General features: G+C 31.8%; 1 long non-coding RNA gene across 1 annotated transcript; it reads left to right on the top strand.

Moving 5' to 3' along the window:
• Positions 1-2,595: 2,595 nt before the first annotated feature.
• On the top strand, positions 2,596-10,373 carry LOC129221628 (uncharacterized). The gene is made up of 3 exons (XR_008580533.1): positions 2,596-2,648; positions 8,680-8,756; positions 9,994-10,373. It is a non-coding gene; the product is annotated as an uncharacterized LOC129221628 (long non-coding RNA).
• The last annotated feature ends 1,868 nt before the right edge of the window (positions 10,374-12,241 follow it).

Below are 12,241 nucleotides of genomic sequence, written 5' to 3'. Positions count from 1 at the left end.
ACATTTGCAGTTATACACGCTTCATATAAAGTCAAACGGTTAATGTTTCTTTCAGTTAATGTAGCTTTGATCCCAATGTGAAGAAGGTAATTAGGTAATTGCCACCCAGAAGCACGTAACGTTAAACAGCAAAAATACTCATATTTTAAACATTTGCAACAAAACAGTGCAAAAGTAATGAAAATTTTTAAGGAACATAAACAAATAAAAAGTGCATAATTCAAGATTTTTTGAGCAATTGTCTGGAAGCATTTATATTATTAGATCTCAACCATTAAGGTTTGATGATATTTTTTCATCCACAAAAATGTAAAATTAAAATGATATGCATTTCCTTTCACACTATTGCTTTATAGCATTAAAGTTTTGTGTTAGTTTACGTCTGTAATAAAGAAAGGAGAGGTTAACAAGTAACTAAAATTAAAAAATTAAAAAACCCCGACTGAGTCTCAGAATTAAGAGGAAAAATTGAAAATCCTTTTAAAAGCCTTAAAATATTAAAATCAATTGCAAGTATTTTATTTCTTAACAAATAGAAACTGGCAACAAATTAAAATTTTAAATCATTGCTTTTAATTTCCTTGTCGTCCAACAATAAATTTGGTTACCAATCTCGTGATTAAAGGCTGAGCCGTATTTAAAACCTGCTTTAAAAAGCGTTATAATTTGAATTCTATATAACATGGAAGTTCCAAACATATTCTATCAAACGCAGAAAAAAATACTCTTTATTTTGATACTAAATTTTTAAAAATGTAAATATGTTTTCACTCAAAAATCGCAAAAAAAACCTTTTAAAGGTTTTTAATTAATATCTTCGTTAATTAATGTTATCCGAAGACGCAACCTAGATAAGAACACTCTCGATCAATTTTCCTTTCGAACAAAATTTTTTTTCAAAATTGGTCCATCCGTTTAGGCGCTAGAGTGCCACAGACAGATACACACACACACACACACACACACACACACACACACACACGTCAAACTTATAGTCCCCTTCCTTTTGTGTCGGGGGTTAAAAAATAGGCCGTTGATGCAAAGTATTTATCTTTTTCGATTAAAGTAAAGCACTTTTCTTTTTTTCCCTCATATAAAAATACTTTCCTACGTTTTCTAAACTTTAAAATTTTTGTTTTGCTGTAAACAAGATGCTAAATCCAAATAGTTCGGAAACTCAAAACTTTTATAGCTTCTTAGATCTCACGTAACTCTGAAATCTCATACTGATTTTCGCAGAAAAAGCAGTCTGGGAAATGCATAAGGGTCATTCCGTAGTGACTAACGTAACATTCGCAGCTGATTTTCAAACTCTTTTTACTTACACCGGGAGTAAAAATAAATGTGTTTTGGTTTAATATGCAGATCTAAAATTTACAAGGTGACTATTTTTTTTCTGCCAAGAATTTGAAGCAAAATAAACGCTAGCAGGTGTTTTTTCACCAAAAAAGGCATCGTGACTAACGTAACATTTTTGCAACCCTGAGAAACAATGCTTATGTTAGGAGCTAATTTTTTCTGAAACTTACGCAGACATTTAAAGTAGGGCGATATATTTGTAAGAGGTAAACAATCTATTTTTAAAATCGTACTACAGATTTGTTACAGAGGAATCTTTTTTGGCCCTAAATGGTACTTTTCCGAAAAACTGTGTGTGACTAACGTAACGTGACTAACGTAACCATCGAATAACAAGCAATGAATACATATAAAAAACTTTTTATAATTAATTTCTTGCTCTTATATTACTTTTACACTTTTTAGGAACCTTCTTTGTGTTGTATTATGGTTTTTTCTTTACTTTTTTTTCTATATTAGTGTAAGAAATTGAATGGAATGATTCAGTTCAATTAACTCAATTTGAATGTTCGAAAAAAAAAACAAATAAAAAAACTGCTTTTACAAACTAAATAACATCATTCTTGGTCTTATTAAATCCTAAATATCTCTCTTTTAAAAATTAACTTTTTGCAAGTTGATAGTTTCACTGAATTCTAGTATTCTGCTGATATACTAGTTATCGTTATAAGAAACTCCGTAGTATTTTTCAATGGCATATTATTTTTTAAGGCTTAGTGATTCATCGAACGAATAGTGTTGTGCATCCTTTTGAATTAAAATGTAATATTGAAAAAAAAATATTCGAGCGTTTTATCAGAATGCATTTTAATTCCAGATATCACCGCAAATGTTTGAATTTCTAAATGATCATTCTTGCATTTTCTGAAATATATGACAGCAGCGCTTATTATCACTGTATCATGTAACATCTTCAAATGTTTTCCAACGAGCAGCCGTTACTTCATTTTAATAATAGGTGGAGATGTATTTTCTAAACAATAGATACGAAACTGCAGTCCTCGGATGGAATAACTGAGCTGGCGGTGTATTTTAAGTAAAGACTGTATCACACTTGTCTTTAAATGGGTACGTCAACGATTAATGTACTTCACTATTTCCTCCTGTACTTGATTGGTCTTTTTAGAATTATCAGTGAAGCTCTCTCTATCAGTCATTGATAAGAAATGACAAAGAAAATGAAACCGTTTTAAGGTATAAATATTCAACAACTTTTCTTCATTAGTATGTATCAACTTTGAATATAACTCTTGCTTCAATTTTGCTTAGCTTCAAAAATCTTCAAACCTGTAAGTAGACATAATATTTTCCTCAAAAACGTCTTATAATTTAAAGTAATTTTATTACTTTTTTTCTTTTTATATCGTTTGAATATTGTTGGTAATATTTCTAATTATAACTAAACTTAAAAAAACTAAACGCAGTGGCGCAGCATCCCATGCGAGCCAAGGTCTTCTGTGCCCACCACAGTTTTTGTGAATGAAAGCTCTGGGGTGCAAAGGCAGATATTCTGGTGCGATAGTCTCAGGTAGTCAGCCGAGCGCGGGACCCCTAGCGTTTAGTTCTCAAGCGCACTTGGCACTCATTTTATCGACACCCTGTTTCTTTTATGTTTTCGATATTTGATGTTACTTCTTTATTTTGTTGATGTTTTTCCGTTTAGATTTTAACTAATAATATTTTAACTTTGTGAATGAAATATCATACTGTGGTTTGCAGTACCCCAAAAACGTCAGTTACAAATAAACGAAGTTATAAAATAATAATTTTTTTTTTCAAGACTTTAGGCATTTACTCAAATTCCATTTGTAGATAATAGTCTTTAATTTATTACTTTAAAACATTGCACCTTTTAAATCATCATCTTATTAGCTCATGTCAAAATGTGAACTATTTAAACTCTGAACACAGTGCTAATCGTACACTGAACATCGGCAATTAGTACAAATCCTTTGACTAAGTAACGTGTGAATTAACTCACATTGAATTAGAAGCATGAGAAAAGTTTAAAATTAAAGAAATTTCAGGAAGAAAAAACGAGCGAAAAAAAAAAACATCAACCTAATAAATGCGCTTGTGAAACAAGTTAACAGCGGAAAAAACAACGTAGAATGGCCAAATTTGCAATAACTGGCAGACTCGCGTTTCAGGGTTTTAAATTTTCAATGCAGATAAGTGTGATTATTTTGAAGTAAAGTCATCCGGCAATCGCACATTTGGACATTTACGGTTGTTTTTCATACTGTTGTCATTTATAAGGTGAATAAGACAAATAAGGTCATGTACACCAATAAGACTAACTCTTCATTTTCTACGTGGGATAGCAAACATCCTCTAGATCAGAATTTTATCGTCACCAGAAAATCTAATTGATGACAAAGCGTTATCGGCAGGCAGTTTATTATCAACAGGCATAAGTATACAGCAGTTATTGCAAAAGAGTCTTGTTAATATTACCTTATTTTATTTTGTAGTAAATTTCGTTTCTTAATGGTTCACTGTAATTTGCAAGGCCAAAAGCAGTTGTTAATGGCTCCAGAAAACTTAATTTGTGTAGGAATTCAAAAAGCAAAATGTCGCATCGTATCTTCATTTTTTCCCATGTGATTTGATACCCTAGAAAAGAAGACTGTAGCCTTATAAAGCCAAGATTTGCATTATTAGGACTCAGGAATCTTTGCAAAGATATCGAAGGATGGGGCGGAGGATGTGATACTGTGCTGCATATGCTGCACATGTGTGCACGAACTGTGCGCAGTAGTGATCCAGAAAAAAAAAACTTTAGCAGAAATTGGCGAATAGTCAGTACCTTCAATGTTATGACTGATCTTTCTCCTTTCCATTGAAGTAAATATGGAGTTTTCAGTTCTGTTTTTTGAGTTCGTCAAATGTGGTTTGATATGTGGTTATACTGGCAAGAAAGGATTTTTTTTTGGTTTAATAGTACTTTTTGGCGTTTTTTCTTAGTTTTCTTTATTGTAAAGCCGTCTTCCTGATAAGGTCCATTTTTTTGTTAAACTGCTAACAAACATTATTTAAACTTAAATTTTCACACAGAATGACTTTTTTCTCTATTTTTAAGTCATGTGATGGATGAGCAAAAAATGGAGCCAATTGAATCATAAACGAGTGATATATTAGACCCTGAACTTTTGGTAGATCTTATTAGGCGCACTTATCTTATTTGTTTCTCAATTACGAAAAATGGCCTTACTGCACTACATTTGGAAAAATACCTGAAGCTTAAATAGTCGTTAAAATGAGATATAGTACATATTGTCTACTTAAATAGTTACATTATCATTACTTCTGAATTTACTGGGTGGTTAAATTACTCATAACTGACACTATAAAAACATTAATAGTCTAAATAAATAACTATAAAAACATTGATAGTAATTTTTGCAATAAAAAGTAAAAGTAAAATCAACAAAGTTAAAAAAGGATATTTTTCCCGCATTTTTATTCTTTTTTATTTATTTATTTTTTTTTTAATGTTTTGTTGAGCAATCACGATTGCTTATTGCTTGACTTTCGTTGATGTTCCTTAAATTTTTCAGATTTTAATGACGACGAGAATAAGTCGAGCTCATTGGTTATAATATTTCTTTTAAAAGGCCAATTTTCGCCGTCATGCTTACAAATCGTCTGAGGTTTGCTTCATTTATTTTTTTCAAAAGGCTTAACTCAAGCTGATTTTACATTAAAAAGTTTCTTTCTTTCTTTTTTTTTTTTTTTTTTTGGTGTGTAAAATCTTGTTTTTTTACCTACAGTGTCTCCCAAAAGTGTTTGCACACTTTGAAATGTTTTAGTAAAACCAAAGAATGCAAAACTGAATTCGAGTATGAAGTCGAATATTTTTTTACATTATTCCTATGTCATCTTCTTTACTAATAATAAAGCTGAAAGTCTCTCTGTCCGGAGGATGTCTGTAGGATGTCTGGATCTCTGTGACGCGCATAGCGCCTAGACCGTTCGACCGATTTTCATGAAATTTGGCACAAAGTTAGTGTGTGGGGGTGTGCACCTCGAAGCGATTTTTCGAAAATTCGATGTGGTTCTTTTTCTATTCCAATTTTAAGAACAAAAATATCATAAGATGAACGAGTAAATTGCGAAATTATCATAAAGTGGAACCGTAACATGGGCACAAGTCAATTGGCAAGAAAACTCACCATACATTATTTGTAAATATACAGGCGAACCAAAAGACCTTTTGATTTTTTTATTACGGGCAAAGCCGTGTGGGTACCACTGGTTACTAATAATAAAGCTGAAAGTCTCTCTGTCCGGAGGATGTCTGTAGGATGTCTGTGACGCACATAGCGCCTAGACCGTTCGGCCGATTTTCATGAAATTTGGCACAAAGTTAGTTTGTAGCATGGGGGTGTGCACCTCGAAGCGATTTTTCAAAAATTCGATGTGGTTCTTTTTCTATTCCAATTTTAAGAACAAAAATATTATAAAATGGACGAGTAATTTACGAAATTATCATAACGGAACCGTAACATGGGTACAAGCCAATTGGCGAGAAAATTCACCATACATTTGTAAATATACAGGCGAACCAAAAGACCTTTTAATTTTTCTATTACGGGCAAAGCCGTGCGGGTACCACTAGTTCTAAATAAAAACTTGTAGTTGTTTCAAAATATTGACGGATCTTCTTTTTGAAATAGGTCAAAAAATGAAGAGACAGAGAAATAATACGCCACAAAAGTCATCGTACACTCAAATATTTTCGAATAAATTCATGATGAAAATTATCGTACGTCGTTTTTTTTTATTATTATTATTATTTTTGGATTGTGTTGACCCTTAAAGGTCATTTGGCTTTAATTTTTTGTTTATTTATTTCTTAATATTGTGCTTATTACTTTAAAGTGGCTGGTATTCATACAAAAACCACAAACACCATTCGAAAGTTGAATTTTTTCTTCACAGTAGCGGTAAATTGGTATAAAATGTCACTAAACTAGTTAATTTGTTCCATTCTATAGTAAAGTGCTTGATAAAATGCTTAAAGGAAAAGAATCGGACCGAAAACCAGGTAAGAATGGGTCAACCGGCAAAGTTGACAATGCGTGATCGGAGATTACAGTTTAAAAAAAATATGAAAAATACACATTTGAGAGCTGTAAAAGTTTCTACAGAGTAAAATGAAAATTTTTACATTTAATTTTCACCTAAAATTGTTCGCCAAGTTCACTAATTAGCTGGATTACATGGGACCTCTTCCCGCAGAAATTTTCTTGACCGTGCGAAAAGCAGAAAGCTTACGATAAATAAGCTCAAAACGTTTTGAAATTACGACTTACTTAGAGATAAAAATTAATTCAGCATTTTTGGTTAAATTGTTATATAATTGTAAATAGAGGAAAAAATTCAGAACTTAATCTTAAGAACTTAGTTGGACCAATTAATCAGAATGGTGAAGGTATTTTTGTGTGAGGTGCATATCAGGATCAGGACTTGGTAGTTTAAACTCTTGGCCAAAAATTTGGTTATCGGAAACAACTTTATTTTTCATCAAGATAAAGATAAGAAACACACGATTTTCAACGTCTGCATCTAGTGCCTCGAAAATTGTCCTAAAGTTTAGAAAATATCCCCTCAATCTGCCAGATTCGAACTTAATGTAACATATTATGAGGTATCTGGAGGCTAGATTACGAAAATACGGCTTTGAAACGAAAAGAGAGCTAGAAGCAGTAAGAATCGAAGTGTGGTTGAACACTTGCTCAGAAATTACGCAGAAAAAAAAAGAAAAAAAGAAAAAAGAATGAAATCTATTCCCAGACGTTTAAAAGATATTGTTGATGCTGCATGATATTCTACTGATTAATAACTCAGTAAAAAGTTGGATTATTCAATAATATATAGACAGCTTTTTAAGTGTATAAAGATTTTTGTGAGATAAAATTTCCGGCACTTTTTGGTTTTTGATTTTTAAATAATTTAGTTTTAATATTTTTCATAACATTTTCATGTAGTTCTGTTGAAAATTGATCATAGATCTTATAATTAAATACCTGTTCCGAAATATTAATTCTAACCAATGGATAAGTTCCTATTTTATTGAAAGTCGTAGGTAAACGACTTTCTTTGGAAGCCACTGTATACAGATAAACTTTTTTTGAAAAACTTCATCTAAATAAAAAAATTTCAGATTATTAATTCTCATCATTTAAGATTGATGTGAAATAAAAACAACTGAACTGTGTAAGCTGTAAATATAAGCCTTATGATAAGTGTACGAGTGCAAATTGGCCGTAATAAACATATCTTTATTACTGCCACCTAATTACCATTTCTTTTCTCTTTTTTGGGGTATTCCTCTTATTACCTAGTCTAGAAAATCATCAGTTATAAAATGACGGGTGCGGATTTCTTTATTTCCATTCAATTCCGTTTGTAGAAATAAGAAACCCAACGAGTAGGGTCCTATCGCGATCTGTGATTGCGAAAAGCATTTAATTTAAATTCAAGACGTCTAAACTCAAAGCAATGCCAGAGGCCTGATGTTTTTTATTTATTTATTCAATTATTTATTTTTTGATCTCTCTCAGATGTTTTTGCGTCCATAAAATCACATCTTTTTTTGACGCAGCCCTCAAACATTTGTCTGCAATTATTAGCAAATTTGCTACTTCAGACGCTGTTGATTTTACTTTAACTTCTACCGTACATTTTTTATCCTCCTCAAAAACTGCTTCTTGCGTCTAAAATCATATTTTTTAACATAATTTTTGGCAGATTTATAGTAAAAGAGAAATTACTGTTTAGTTAACAGTTTTAGCTAACTCTCATAAAAGTTATATATAACTAATACTCTTGCTTTAATTTTAGATATGTCCGTAATCAGTATTGAATTTCTAAACTTAAGGTGAACTGTTGTACAAAATAGACCAAGTATAATTCAACAATTTTTATTAGTTAGAATAACTTTTCAAATGTAAAAACTACAACTAATGCTTAATTGGATGAAATATAAATTCAATAAATGAAACAGTTATGACACATAATTGATTTTAGCAATGAATTTGCCAGTTTTATATTGCAATCCAAATTAAATGTAAAGAGGCTTTATTGTACTTTTAGTACACTAGTATTTTGTAAAATATTTAAAATTTTTCTTTGACAAGGCACTTTATGAATTATTTTCAATTAATAAACGCTAAAAAAATCTCAAAGTTAAAAAAAAAGAAAAAGAAAATTCAGTCATATTCTTCTAGAGATATCCATTCCAGATAGAGCAATCTTCTAGAGATTGCTTTGGTAAAATGTTGCAATTTATTTATATTTATTTTTTGTTTTCAGCGAAATGTATTCTGCAGTTCTTTTCATCATGTTTTTAGCACTCCCAGTTCTTGCACTCAGTGGTGATATTCAACCAGGTGAGTACTTTTCTGCGCTTTATTTCAAGCACATCCCACAGACAGGTACGTGACTTCGATGATAGAACGCAGAAAAAGAAGACACGAAATTGTGTAAAGCATTTCTTGAAAGTTCCTGCTTATCGGAATCTTTTTTTTTAAAGCTTTCAATTAAAATAAAAAATTCATAATATTTATTACGATAGCTGATGCATTAAACACGTGAAATTTTACGGAATTCAATGTTAAAACTTCGCGCCTATTTACTTTCTAACGCACAAACTGTTCATGTCTGATGCAATAATGCATGATATTTAGCGCCTTAATATGTTCTTCTTCTGCATACTTTTTAAAAGTAGGAGGGAAAAAAGAAAACTTTCACGCATTAAAAAAAAAAATTTATGTTTTGAATACGAAAAATTAAAAATCACCTAAATCTTCTTAAATCACCAATTAATGTCATTACCTTCTCAATTGCGTCTAATGTATAAAAACTAATACCCTCAATAATTGTCTTTCTAAATCATGACTTAACTTTTTAAAGTCGAAAAATTTTGAAGTTAGTTTTTTTCTTGTTCGACGAGGCAACTGTAACACAAAAATTGTGGGAGTGTTAACTAAGGCGGAACTAGGTCCAGTGAATAAATTGTTGTTTAAGTCATGAACATTATTTAATTGATGTGGTTATTCTATCAATTGTATTTTATTGTACACTAGCAATACCCGCACGGCTTTGCCCGTAGTATGAAATTTAAATGTCATTTGGTTCGCCTCTACAGTTACAAATAATGGATGATGAATTTCTCGCCAATTTACAATGTTCATTTGCTCGTCCATGCTACGATTCCACATTATGATAATTTGGTAATTTACTCGTCCACGTTATGATAATTTGCTTGGGAAAATTTTCTTACAATTGGAATAAAAAAAGAACAAAATCGAATTTTCGAAAAATCGCTTCGAGGTGCTCACCCCTATGCTACAAACTAATTCTGTGCCTAATTTCATAAAAAACGGCTAGGTGCTATGCGTGTAAGAGACATCCAGACATACAGACTTTCAGCTTTATTATTAGTAAGATATTATAGTAATATAAGTAGTAAAGATATTCGTGAAAAAATTTTGCTGCGTTTTCGCAAGAGCAGAATAGTTTTCTAAAGAATTGCTTGAAGTGTCTTGGACTCGTAGCACTATCGCTGACAAAACTTTTTTAATACATAGAGGACGTGACGACTAAGCACTTATTCCTATTTCACAGACTCTCCAATACTGTCTTGCGGAGAATACGAGACGGATTGTAAAACCTTCTGCTGTCCCCACTTCGGGAGTTGCTGTGAGGGTGGACTGGGCTGCTGCCCCAACGGAACGTACTGCACCTGGGTCTTCGGGTTGGGAAAAGTCTGCACCCGATACGCACCCCAGAAAAAAGGACGGAAGATGACCATTTCAAAAAATTCCGTCTTCCCGAAGACGGGCGCCCTCAAGACGAGAACCAAGTTCGAAAGAATGAATGATTTAAATAAAAACTATTTTTGAAAAAAAAAAAAGCATTTAACATTGCCTCAGTGAATATGTGCAGTTTGCTTTGTTTGTTTAGTTTTGAATTTTTCATGCTTTCATACCTTAATTAGTGAAAAAAAATCTTTTGAAATAATAGAGCAGAATTTCAACAAAACTTCGCCCCAGTTCGATGAAAATATACATATGTCTAAAGTCTATGTTTACACTCTGTCAAAAGATTTCACTGCTGAAAGATGTGTCTGCTTACAATGTAAGAAAATTCGAAACGTCCCGGATCATGTCCGGGCACCGTTCCGGGATCTGACGAGTTTTTGCCAGATTCCTGTGACAATCAAGTGTGTTTGCTTTTAAAAAGTTCCCTGAATGGCTATAAGTTATATAAATGCAAACTTCTAACTGTTGTGAAAAATAATTTTAGTTACCAGTGTCAAAATATACTCAATTTTCTCATTAAGCGTTTCGCCTATGGCTCAATTACAACAGTCCGTCCAGGTTGACTCAGCTTCCAATGAAAGCAAGATGCAATCTTTGGATACTGTAGCTTTACGAGAATTCCAGCTGGTATTTTCAATTAAAAATGTCGATGCAATTCTAACTTTTTGATTCTGAATCAATTTGTATCACTTTAAATTTTTCTCTGTTAAACATTTTTAATACATTCAATTGCCTATTTTTCTGAAAGCAAAAACTTCCAAGATAAATTTCAGGTATGATTTTCCAGGCTGCTGGGAAGCTACTCATCACTACAAAGAAATAATTTTGTATAAACCAGTAATTTTTGTCTATTAGGTAATAAATTTAAACTTCATATTCATCTGCAGTGATAAAACTAGTAATGGGAAGAAATATAATATGCAAGTAAATCGGAAACACAATTTACGCTTGCTTCGGAAAATATAAAAGTGCTAACGCGCATGAAACAATTAGTGAAACACATTAAATTCGTTAAAGGTTTAGGTTTTAAAAAGTTCAAACTTTGGGAAAGCAAAATTATTCTTTGTTCTTCTGAGTCTTGCTAATCTTAAGCTAACTGGCAAAATTCTGGACAGAGCTGACTGCAGAAACTTGTAGTTGATGCAATTGAATCGGGCCCTGTATTCTTATCGGCCCAGCAAAAAGCAGAACTAGTTTTTAGTTTTTCAGATCAACTTTATGAATAATATACATAACCTATTACAAAAATCAGTTATGACGTTAGTCGCATTCTAGTGTGTTTTAGTCTGACGAAACATTATACAAAAAAGCAATATAGTTTAAGAAGAAACCACTGCTTAATATAGATTTTTTTAACTAATTGAGGTACTTCGAAGACTGACTTCCCTCAATTTGCAATTGAATAAGATCAACTGAACTATTATCAAAAAATCTAGCGAAGGTTAGAAAATGTATCAGAACAGTCATTTTGCATTCTCATTTCTGAAAAAAATTACTGAAAGGTTTTAGAACCCAGGTAAAATGTTTTAGGAATCGAATATCTTACTCTGTTACCGTTCCCTATGTCAGCTTTAGCTATGGAGAGTATGGTGGTGCAAAAAAATCGGTTTCTTTATTTCGAAATCGCGTTACCTCTCAAAATTTGTAGTTTGGTATCCTCAACTGGTGAAAAATAGGAAAATAAATCTGGGTGAGTTGACATCTTCAGTTCGAGCATCAGGCTGAAATTTTGAAAAAATATGATAAAAATTGAATTTTTTAAAAAGTTATAAAATTAGTCTTTTATATTTTTTCGTAATTCAACAGCCATACATTGTCAGTATATAACGTAGTTTGAACCTAAAAATATTTTATAGCTTTTACGTAAGATCTTTAGTTTGCGCATGCGCCTTAGATTGCGCAGGAGATTTTAGTCCAGTTTAAGGCGTATGCGCAAACGGAAAATCTTATGTAAAAGCTTAATATATTTTTTTTAAGTTCAAACTACGCTATATACTGACAATGTATAGCTATTGCGTCATAAAAATATAGAAAAGCTAATTTTGTTATTT

This window comes from Uloborus diversus, chromosome 4, assembly GCF_026930045.1.
Source record: "Uloborus diversus isolate 005 chromosome 4, Udiv.v.3.1, whole genome shotgun sequence".
Classification (NCBI taxonomy): domain Eukaryota; kingdom Metazoa; phylum Arthropoda; class Arachnida; order Araneae; family Uloboridae; genus Uloborus; species Uloborus diversus.
Note: the sequence above shows the minus strand (reverse complement) of the source record. Positions and strands in the feature narration are given on the sequence as shown.